This window comes from Mesoplodon mirus (assembly GCF_964341445.2).
Source record: "Mesoplodon mirus genome assembly, chromosome: 2".
Lineage (NCBI taxonomy): Eukaryota > Metazoa > Chordata > Mammalia > Artiodactyla > Ziphiidae > Mesoplodon > Mesoplodon mirus.
In genome coordinates this window covers 204,924,793-204,935,617 of record NC_138977.1, presented here as the reverse complement: position 1 = coordinate 204,935,617, position 10,825 = coordinate 204,924,793, and positions in this window count along the sequence as shown.

Below are 10,825 nucleotides of genomic sequence, written 5' to 3'. Positions count from 1 at the left end.
AGGCACCCTCATTTCCCCTAGGAAATGATACCAAGGCATCATCAGTTCACAGAGACCTATCTACCAGTTTCCACTCTGGAAACAGATATTTCTGATCCTGTCATCTGTCACCTTTCCATGCCCAGTGCTGGAGACGCACTAATGATACAGGATTCCCAAGAATTATCCAGGTCACATCTGTCATGCTGGCCATGGATTATAACTCCCCACATGCATGAAGGGCCATCCCATGACGTGCATAGCCGTGTTGCCATACGAGAGGCATCATTGGCTTGAAGGCTGCATCCCCTCTCCTGCAAGCTCCCCGAGGGACACTATCACAGTGTCCTCAGAGCCTCACGCCTGGTTGGTGCCCTGATCAGCTGATTGAGTTTAGGGATTCATAATGCTCCCTGGCCCACAGGGAGCCAAGCTCTGTGCCAAGCGCTCTGTGTGCACTGCCTATGAATTCTCACCTCGGCCCTGGGTTGGCTCCCGTCTTGGACCCATTTTTAAGGACCTGAGGCACAGAGAGGGTGATTCACTAGGCTGAGTTCCCACAGCGAAGAAGAGGCTCAGATTCAAACACAGCCCAAGCCAGAACTGCTGCCCTGACTGTTTTAGACACAATAAGTGCTCTAGATCCATGGGCAGTGGCAGGAGGGGCTTGGTGGGCTTTAGCTCACTCACGATCCCCTCCTCTCCCCTATTCTCTGATATGGACAACGGAGGTGTTCTCAAGGGTAGGTAATGTAACTTCATAACAAGTCCTGGGTTCCACCTTCTAACCTCATTGCCCCCACAGAAAATGCTGGATCCGCCCCTGCCTACAACGTATTTATAATTTGTTGGCCATGCACACACACACTCAGCCAGCACACACCATCTTATGTTTTATATACAACCCAAGTTAAAAACATCTGCATTCTGTGCACAAGCGGCCCCTGTTTCATGTTCCCCAGGGGTTCCATGCTCCCTGTGATTCAGCCACGCAGGGAGGGTCACATTCACTAAGTGTGCCTTTTACCTTTTCCTCTGGGGTTTAGTGGGTACTGCTCCACTGGGCTCCTGTCCTGTGACCAACACCCAATCCAGACCACTAGACGGGCAGAGCGGGTCAAGAGCGGCACCTGGGGACAGTCAGAGGGCGGGCTCCCGGACACTGCGGGGAGGTGTTTAAGGTGCTGTCTCTGGGAGGGTTGTTCCACAGGACCCTCTTAGTTTAGTGTCCCCCCAAAAGCAGCCTCTGGGAAGAATGTGATAATATGTAGGCAACTCAGGCTCAGTCCTTCTGGGGACCCTCTAAAAAGTGGGTAGAACACACCTCAGAATCGTCCCACCAAGGGTCCTGGAAGCTGGGGTTCTTATCCACCAGGCCCTGCCCTCTTGGATTGAAGGTTGATTTGGGGATATGAACCCTCCAGCGCTTCCAGCCTACGCCTCTGGGAGCAGAAACTCCTCCAAAGTCCCAGGCGGAGCCATGCAGGTGGTTGAGGTCAGAAGCTCTCAGGCCCTCCATATGAATAGGAGCTACTCACCAAAGCTCTAGATGCTTCTGGCCGGGACGGGGCACCAACAGAGTCTGCTACAAAGCTAGAGCAGGAAGAATACCAGCTCCCCCATGTTCCAGTCCTGAGACTCCCGGGACCCTCAGCCCTGCTTCTTCCCTATCCTCTGCTGCTCGGACCTGTAGCCCTTCCTTTGGTGTAATCACACCTGGGATATCCCCCCTCCTGGGAAGTCCGTCCTTGCATCTCCCCTGTGGCCTTCCTGCTGCAGCTGAATTCCGGCTGCCCTTTGTGCCCCCTTCCTTCCTCTGCTCCCAGGTATATGTTCTCCTCTGTGTTACAGAGAGAACTGGCCACCTCCCTTGTCTGGATCCTGCTGGCTCTCCTCGATGGGAAATGCTTTGTATGTGCCTTCAGCAGCTCCGTGGACCCCGACAAGTTTCTAGACTTTGCCAACATGACCCCGAGCCAGGTGCAGCTCTTTCTGGCCAAGGTGCCCTGCAAGGAAGATGAGCTGGTCAGGGACAGCCCCGCTCGGAAGGCAGTGTCTCGCTACCTGCGGTGCCTGTCACAGGTAATTCGGGTGGTCCTCTCCCAGTCCTGGGAAATGTCCTGCATTGGTTCCAAAGGGCCTGGGGTGAGGAGGTACAAATGGTTTCTTGAGGCCCCTCCCAGTGCTGCAGGCACAACCATGGAGCATGTGGTCCCTGGGGGGATCAGGAGTGTGACTCACACACAGGACAGTGTTGGACCTTAGGAAGTGGGGACTCTGCCATCAATGCTGACTCACCCCAGGGTGGATGCCAGGTGCTCATATGCTCCGGGAGTCCACTAGGCTCATCCCCAAGTTGGATGGCAGGAAAACACTGGAGATAGACTGCTCTACCCTGCCACCACTCCATACACACATTCTGCCCACGCCTCAGAAATATGATACTAATTACCATTTATTAAGCACATATGTGTCAGGCACAGTGTTAAGCATTTCATATGCATTACTTCATTTAATTCTCAAAACAGTCCTATGAGGTGGATGCAATCATGATCATCCCATCTTGCAGATGACGAAACTGAGGCTCTGAGAGTTTAGTTCACAAGGCCAAAGTCACAGTTTGTAAGAGGCCGGGCAGGGATCTGAAGTGCCATTCCTCCAAACCCTCTCATCCACCTCCCTACAATGCAGGCTCCCCAGATGTCCAGCTCCCCACAGGGCACAGAATCCATTATCCTGGGGACAAACCCCAGCCCCATCCCCAGCCCAGGCTCCAGATTTTACCTCCACCAGTCCCAGAGCCCAGCCTGGGCTGTGTCCCCCAAAAAATGTTTACATGAACCCACCACATGCAGAGCTACAACCCAGCACTTTGGGGTGCCAGGACAGGCTTGTGGCAGATGCAGGCCTGTGGAGTGGCAGAGAGAGAACCAGTGCTCAGGATACACTTGGTTCTGCTTCAGACTGTGACCTTGGCCATGTCCCTCCCCCTCTGGGCCTCAGTTTCTCCTGCAAAGTAAATGGAGGTCTGGTCTCCTCACCTTGATGTCTCCTACGGATGTAAACACTGTAGGCTCTCACTAGTTCCCTGGAAAGAGTGTAGAATTCTCAGTCAGACCAGGGTTTAAGTCCTGACTCAGCTGCAAATGATCAGTCACACTAAATGCTCCTCCAGGTAAAATACTCACACAAGTATTTTAAATTTGGAGTGGGGGGAGGGAGGACCTTGTAAGAGGCCAAAAGAGAGAGCTTTGTCAATCACATCTGCAAATGATAAGGATTCAGATATATCTTTGTGGTTTAGAGGAGTGATATCTCTGCTCCAGGTCCACAAGGTTGCTCGGGTCTTCAGCGATGTCTCAATACCTTTGGCTGGGCAGAGGGGAGGGCGAGGGGCTGGCCAGGTGGGGTCTCCAGCCTCAGAACACTGCTTCCAGCTTCTCCTCACGCTTGGCCTGGAACAGTATTCCCTGTTCACATCTTGTAAACTATTGTCACCCTTCAGGTCTCAGCCTCAACCGCACTGTTGTCTGAGCCCTCAAGTTCAGGTTGGGTATCCCCCCTCTGATTTCCCACAACCCCCTATACATCCCTCAACATGGCGCTTAGCCATTCATCACCTATTTCATTGTATCTTCCACTAAAGTGTGAGCTCTAGGAGAGCAAGGACTGAGTCCTCAGTGTCTTCCCCAAAATATAGGATGGATGGATGCATAGATGGGATGGATACACATATATAAGCACGGATGAAGAACCAAATAAAAAGATGAAAGGATGATGGGTGGATGGACGGATGAATGGATGGGAGTGCAAAGGAGGCAAAACTTGACTTCCACCCACCTTAGGTTTTCAGCTGAGAGTAAAAAAAAGACAGTTTAACAGGAGGAAAACAAACAGTTTATTATTGTGTGCAGTGATCATCATGCAGGAGAAACCTAAAACAAAGAGTAACTCAAAAAAAAAGAAGAAGAAAGAGTAACTCAAAGCGGTGGCTTAGAAGTGTGCTTATATAGCATCTTCAACCATGAGCAATACCATTGTAGAGAAATGTCAGCAGAAGGGAAAGCCGTTTTATGCTTCCAAGGGTGGAAACTGTGGGAAGGTAAATAAATACATGGGAGGAAACGAATGGAATAAGGTTTGTTTGCAGATTCCTCTGCTGCTGTCTCTGGGCTGATGAGAGTCTGTCTCCAGCAAAAGGGGGATTTATATCCTGCCTTCAGGCAGAAGGGGAGGTTGCTCCTTCTTAATTGTCTTCAGCTCAAAATATTTTTTATGTCAAAGAGGCATATTTTGGGGTGACATATTCTGGTTCCCTTCAGGAGGAAAGTTGGGGGAAGAATGGCAGGTGGATGGATGGTTGGATAGATAAAATGAAGGAAGGATGCGAGTATGGGAACATGAATGGATGGGAGGCTAGATGGCTGGATAGGAAGGAGGATGATGGACAGATGGAAGCATGGTTGAGAGGATGGCTGGATAGAAAGATGATAGATATACAGTCAGATAAGAGGATGGATGCCTAGATGGGTGGAGAGATCGCTGGATAGAAAATGGATGCAAGGATGAAAGAATAAATGGGAGGAAGGACAGATGGAGGTGGTTGGTAGGATGGATGACTAAGTGGGAAGATGGATAGATTTGGAAAAGGATGCAAGGGATAAACAAAGGGAGAGACTTTGGAACCCCCTTGCCACATTGTACAATATCTGTGTCCCGCCACACTCAACCTCACGCTCCCCACCCTCCAGGCCATCGGCTGGGGTATCACCCTGCTGCTGGCCGTCGTGGCCTTCCTGGCCCGCTGTTTGAGGCCCTGCTTTGACCAGACAGTCCTCCTGCAGCGCAGATACTGGAGCAACTACGTGGACCTGGAGCAGAAGCCCTTCGACGAGCCATGCTGTGAGCACGTGCGGGACTTCGCGCACTGCTGCGTGCTGCACTTCTTCGCCAGCATGCAGAGCGAGATGCGGGCACGGGGGCTGCGCCGGGACTCCGCGGGCAGGGGTCCGGAGATCCCTGAGATGCCCGAGCCCCGCGAGGGCCTGGACGGTGGAAGCGGGAAAGCCCACCTGCACGCAGTCTCCAGTCAGGAGCAGGTGGACCGCCTCCTGGGCACCTGGTACTCCAGCAAACCACCACTTGACCTCATGGCATCTCCTGGGCTCTGGGTGGGGGGTGGCCCCAGGAACCAGGCCATCCCAGCACACCGACGTGTAAGGACCCTGGCCGTGTCCCCACGTAAAATGCCCGCTCTGACAAGGGTCTGGGGGGCTCTCCAGGCTATGGGGAGCCCAAGGCAGGGCAACCGAACCCCTGTTGGCCTCCTTCCCCAAAATAGCCCAATCTCTGGCCGAGTTTCTGGGTGTGGCCCCCTGTGTGCTCTACAGCTGTGCTTCCCAAGCTTCAGTGTGCTCACTGTTCACCTGGGCTCTTGTTAAATGCAGATTCTGAGTCAGTCCGTCCAGGACTGGGGCTAAGACTGCATTTTTAACAAGCTCCCAGGTGATACTGATGCTTCTGGTCAGTGAACCAAATTTTGAGTAGCAAGAGTCTAAATAGATCTGCCATGGGTTCTGGGTCCTAGATGTCCAGATTCTACATTTAAAATAATAATAATGACAATAGCACATGCTTGTATGGTGCTTATTATGTGCCAGTCATTAGTCTAAATTCTTTCCATATATAATTCATTTAATCTTCATGATAATCTAATGAAGTAGGATGATTATTAGTCCCATTTTTTCGAGGAGAAAACTGAGGCATAAAAGGTTAAGCTGGGGCTTCCCTGGTGGCGCAGTGGTTGAGAGTCTGCCTGCCGATGCAGGGGACACGGGTTTGTGCCCCGGTCCGGGAAGATCCCACATGCCGCGGAGCGGCTGGGCCCGTGAGCCGTGGCTGCTGAGCCTGTACGTCCGGAGCCTGTGATCCGCAACGGGAGAGGCCACAGCAGTGAGAGGCCCGCGTACCGCAAAAAAAAAAAAAAAAAAAAAAAAAGGTTAGTCTGCCTGAGGTAACCCATGTACGAGCTAGAACTTTATCCCAGGACGTCGGCTCTGGAGTCGGCTCTGAGCTACTGCATTAGCCTCCCCTCTGGACAGCTGGGGTGTGTGCTTGTTTTCAGTGCTCTGGTTGGGTTCCTGCAGCCTCCAGCACGGTTCTCTGAGCGAGCTCAGCAAGCCCCACTTGTTGAGTTCCTCTTAGAAGTACTAATTAGTGCCTCTTGCTGACTACTGCAGATGAATAGCTTTATATCTTCCTGGCAAGGGGATTTTTCTGTTTTTGAATGTCAAGGGGGCTGACCTTCCAGCTCCCATCTTCCCAAGTCCCAGCAATTCTACTCCTAGCCCACCAAGGCTGAGCAGCCCTTCAAGATGCAGTTGCGTTGTCAGCCCAGCCTTCTGCTCACCTCCAGCTAGCAGATGCTTCCTCCCTCACCCCTCTACTCGCCACCCTCCCCACCACCTGCAGCCTGACCCCTGAGCTTAGCCTCTCTTTCTAAGGCTACCTCATTCACCAGGCATTCCAGAGCTATCTACCCACTGCTCTCAGCAAGAAGCTGGCATCCTGGTAAGGATTTCCCCAGGGATACAGTGTATGGACCAGATCTGCAAATGAGGGTGCAAATTAGGTGTCTAGGCAGCCCTAGACATCTCCACACTGAACAGGAACCCCAGGCGGCTCTGCAGATCCCAGTGTTTAAGAACCTCTGGGCCAAGTGTGGGTGTGGGGTCTGACTCAGGGATGAAGACCCTTGAAACACCAGGGTTAAATCTTGCTGGAAGAACTGCCACTCAAGCTCTAGCAGCCCAAACCGGAAGGGCTGGGGGAGATCTAGCCTGTGAGCTCCTCTGGGTCTCTGCCGCTCTCTGATGACTCACTCACCACACACACACACACACACACACACACACACACACACACACACACACACACACATCCTGTTATTGCTGCCATCAGCAGAGTAGTGCTTGGTGGCCACAGACATGCACAGACTTGGGTTCACCCCATGCTTTTCTGGTCCTCAGGGCATGGGGGCAGCACAGGGGCCCCTGGATGCCCTCCTGGAGCCCAGCCCCCTCCATATCAGGCAATCTCTGTTCTCCTGGGTGCTTGCCAAGGGACCTTGTAGGATGGACAATCCCTGCAGCTCAGCATTTCCCCTCCCACCCTGCTGTGGTCAGGCCATGCAAATGTCTGAAATAGTACTGGGGTGGGGAAAGATTTAGGCAAAGTGTTAGCAGAGATTGGGGGAAGGGGGGAAGGGAGGAGGGAGACCTTGGACATGGTCCAGTCAGCAGGGGTGAACTCCAGCCCAGGGAAAGGAGGCTCAGGGCCCCTACCTTGGGCTGCAAGGAAGCAACATCTGAACCAGTAAAAAGCCACTGACTGCAATCTATACTCTTGCCTTCTTATACTGAGCACTTATAGGTGCCTACTGCATAGAAAGCACTATGCCAGGGAGTAGGGAAGAGAGGATACACAGATGATGTGCCCCGCCGTCAAGGAGCTCACTGTCTACTAGAGGGACACAGATGGGTATAGACATCATTATAGGGACTTCCTTGGTGGCACCGTGGTCAAGAATCTGCCTGCCAGTGCAGGGGACATGGGTTCGAGCCCTGGTCCAGGAAGATCCCACATGCCGCAGAGCAACTAAGCCCATGAGCCACAACTACTGAGCCCGCATGCCACAGCTACTGACACCTGTGTGCCTAGAGCCCATGCTCTGCAACAAGAGAAGCCACCGCAGTGAGAAACCCCCACGCACCACAACGAAGAGTAGCCCCCGCTCGCCACAACTAGAGAAAGCCCGCACGCAGCAATAAAGACCCAACACAGCCAAAAAATAAATATATTTTTTAAAAAATCATTATAATCCAAAGCAAAAGGTGTGATATGATAGAAGTTAGCCAGGTGCCACAGAGATTCGGCATGGAGAATAATGGCTCCAAGCTGGGGGATCCAGGAAGGCTTCATTGGAATGGGCCTTAAAGGATGGGGAGGGTTTTGACAAGTGGAGTGAGCGATGGGGGTGGGGGAGCAGAGTACATACAAGGAGGAAACAGAGAGAACAAAGGCAAGGAGATGGGAAAGGGGTGTGTATGGTTCATTGGTTCACTCAGCAAACATTGATGGAATGCCTAGAGTGCCAAAAAGCAGGACAGACATCGTCCAATCTTAGTGGAGCTTCCAGTCTGAAGGGAAGATAAGACATGACCTGGTGAACAAAGAACCAAATGCGGGGCGTGTGGTCCAGCCTGGCAAAAGTGAAGGACCTTGGCCAGAGGGCTGAGGAGCCTACTGCAGAAGAGTCCCACCAAGAGACGCTCCCTGAGCCTTGCACCCAGTGACACATTCTTGGATCCTTAGCCTTCGACAGTCCTCAAATTCGGCCTTACCCTCTTTAGTCCCCAGATGACATGGTTTCAAACCCCAAACCTCTTTGCCACCCTCCCTTCACACCACCATTTATTCATATCCTGTGAGAGAGAGATGCCTGGCACAGTTCATGCCACCCCGCCTGGGGGTGAAGGACACAGGTGAGAGGCTGCCACCTGCTCCCCTTCCAAGAGAGCAGCTCTCGTGGGTGCCCAAACTCATTCCCCTAGCCTCATCCAGCTCTGGGAGATAGTCCTCCTGACCACACACTATACACAGGGCCTCTCTTCTGGGAGACACAGTGGGCAGCTGGGCAAGGCAGAAATGTACTGGAAGAGTGGCTTTGGCTGCGTAAGTCCCCTGTCTCGTACAGCCTGGGCAGCTGCGGCTCTGCATGAGAAGGGGAAGATGGCGGCAGCCTTGAGGGTTTTGCTCAGGACTGAGTTTATCCTACAGGCAAGTACTTGTGGGCAGTCAGGAGGAGGGATGATTCTCGGGCTTCACCCACATGGCAGTGATGCCTGAAGCTGCCGGAATGGTAGGGCCAGCAAGAGAGAGGGAGGCTGAGTGGGAAGAGGAAGGACCGAGACCTTCAGAGTTTTGGAGGAGAAAGAGGAGGCAGCAAATGGGAGAAAGGGAAGGAATCACAGAGGAAAAGCGTCCAGAATAATGCCATGGAGGAGTGAATTTCAAGATGGGGGGAGGATGAGCAGTAAATCCAGAGCTTCAGAGGAACCCAGGAGGGAGGGGACTGGGAGAAAATCATAGGTTCTTGGTAACTGTCCAGGGCAGGAGACTGATCATCCAGGGAGGTGGTCCCGGCAAAGCAGATGGGTGGGAGTCAGATAAATCCCTGGACACCTACCCCACCCAACATTATAAAGGAAGAGTGGGAGGTTTGGAGCCTGCCCCAATTTAGGATATTGATATGGAGGACGGCACCAGGACCCAAAGACTATGATGGGAGGAGAGGAATCCACACCTCTCTGCCAAGAGGCCACCTCTGCCCAACTCTTTGAGGCCAAATGAAATGACCTCTCCTTGCGCCTTGATCAGCTCTCACACGGGGAGGGCAGAGGGGCTACGGGAAGGGGAGAGTGGCCCTGAGGGTCCAGAGAAGAGCAGTGGGAGATGGCCTAGGGTGGCCAATGGTAGCAGAGTGAAGGTGGCTGTTGCCATGGCAGTGAGCTTTGAATGTGCACCAGCACTTCCTGCCCACCGCCCCCGGCACATAAAGGAGGAACTGCTCTTCAGCCGTCCCCACGATGCTCACAGAAGCCAATCCTGAAGGCAAGCCCAGAGCCAGAGTGGCCAGGGCTGTAATATCCTGTTTGTGTTGGAATTCCTGCTTCCTCCCAAGTTTATCTTGGTCCAAGGCACACTTTTCTCTTTTATTCTCTTACTCATGCATTCATTCATTCTGCACTTACTAACTGAGCACCTACCAAACCAGGCACACTGTGCTGAGCCCTAGGAACATAACAGTAAAACAAAACAGATGTTGGCCTTCAGCCTTTATGGTCCAATGGGAGCCCCAGATATTAAATACACCCTCCAAAACAAGTAATTAACTGAAATTGGTGCTGTGAAAAGGAAGTACATGACTGGGGTGGGGGGCAGGAAAGCCTGTATCAGGGAATTCCCAGCGGTCCAGTCTGCACTTCCACCACAAGGGGCCCGGGTTCAATCCCTGGTCAGGGAACTAGGAAACTAGGATCCCACAAGCCACGCGGTGCAGCAAAAACAACCCAAAAAAGCAAAACCTGTATCAGCGGGACTCAACTAAGCTGAGTGTTCAGGAACTTCTCTCAAGAAGAGCCATTAAGCTGAGATGGTAAGGATGAACAGGAATTTCTCAGATGAAGAGTAGATGGAGAAGCATTCTAGGAATGTGCAAAGCATGTGCAAAAGTCCTGAGATGGAAGGGGTTGATCCTGTTTAAGGAACTGAAATCAGGCATGTGAGCTGGAGAGTAGACATTGGGCGGAGAGTGGCCCTGGGGCCAGCTCTCACACGGCCATATAGGCCCTGTTAAGGACTGTTGGACTTCAACCATTGAAGGGAATTAAGTATGCACTAATTTAATCAGATGTGTAAAAAGATCACACTGTCCACAGTCTGGGAACAGTTTGATAGGGGCCTGGTATGAACTGTAGAAGGCAGGAAGAACTGATGGATCCTGGGTGAGGGTAGGAGAGAAATGACAGATTAGAGATATTTGGGAGGTGGGATGGACTCTGGGGCTCTCGTTTGTTGGTGTCCTGCTTAAAATAAACGCTTAGAGCAGACCACCCTGTATTTGTCAGATTAAACCAAGATGTAGAAATAAAATGCAGTCAAAACCAAAATGTCAGTGCATTAACACAACAAAGGCATATTTCTTACGCAGGCAAAGTCTGAGGCAGGTAAACAGGGGAGGGAGGTGGGGAGGAGGGAGACTCCCCTGCTCACCTGGTGACCCAGC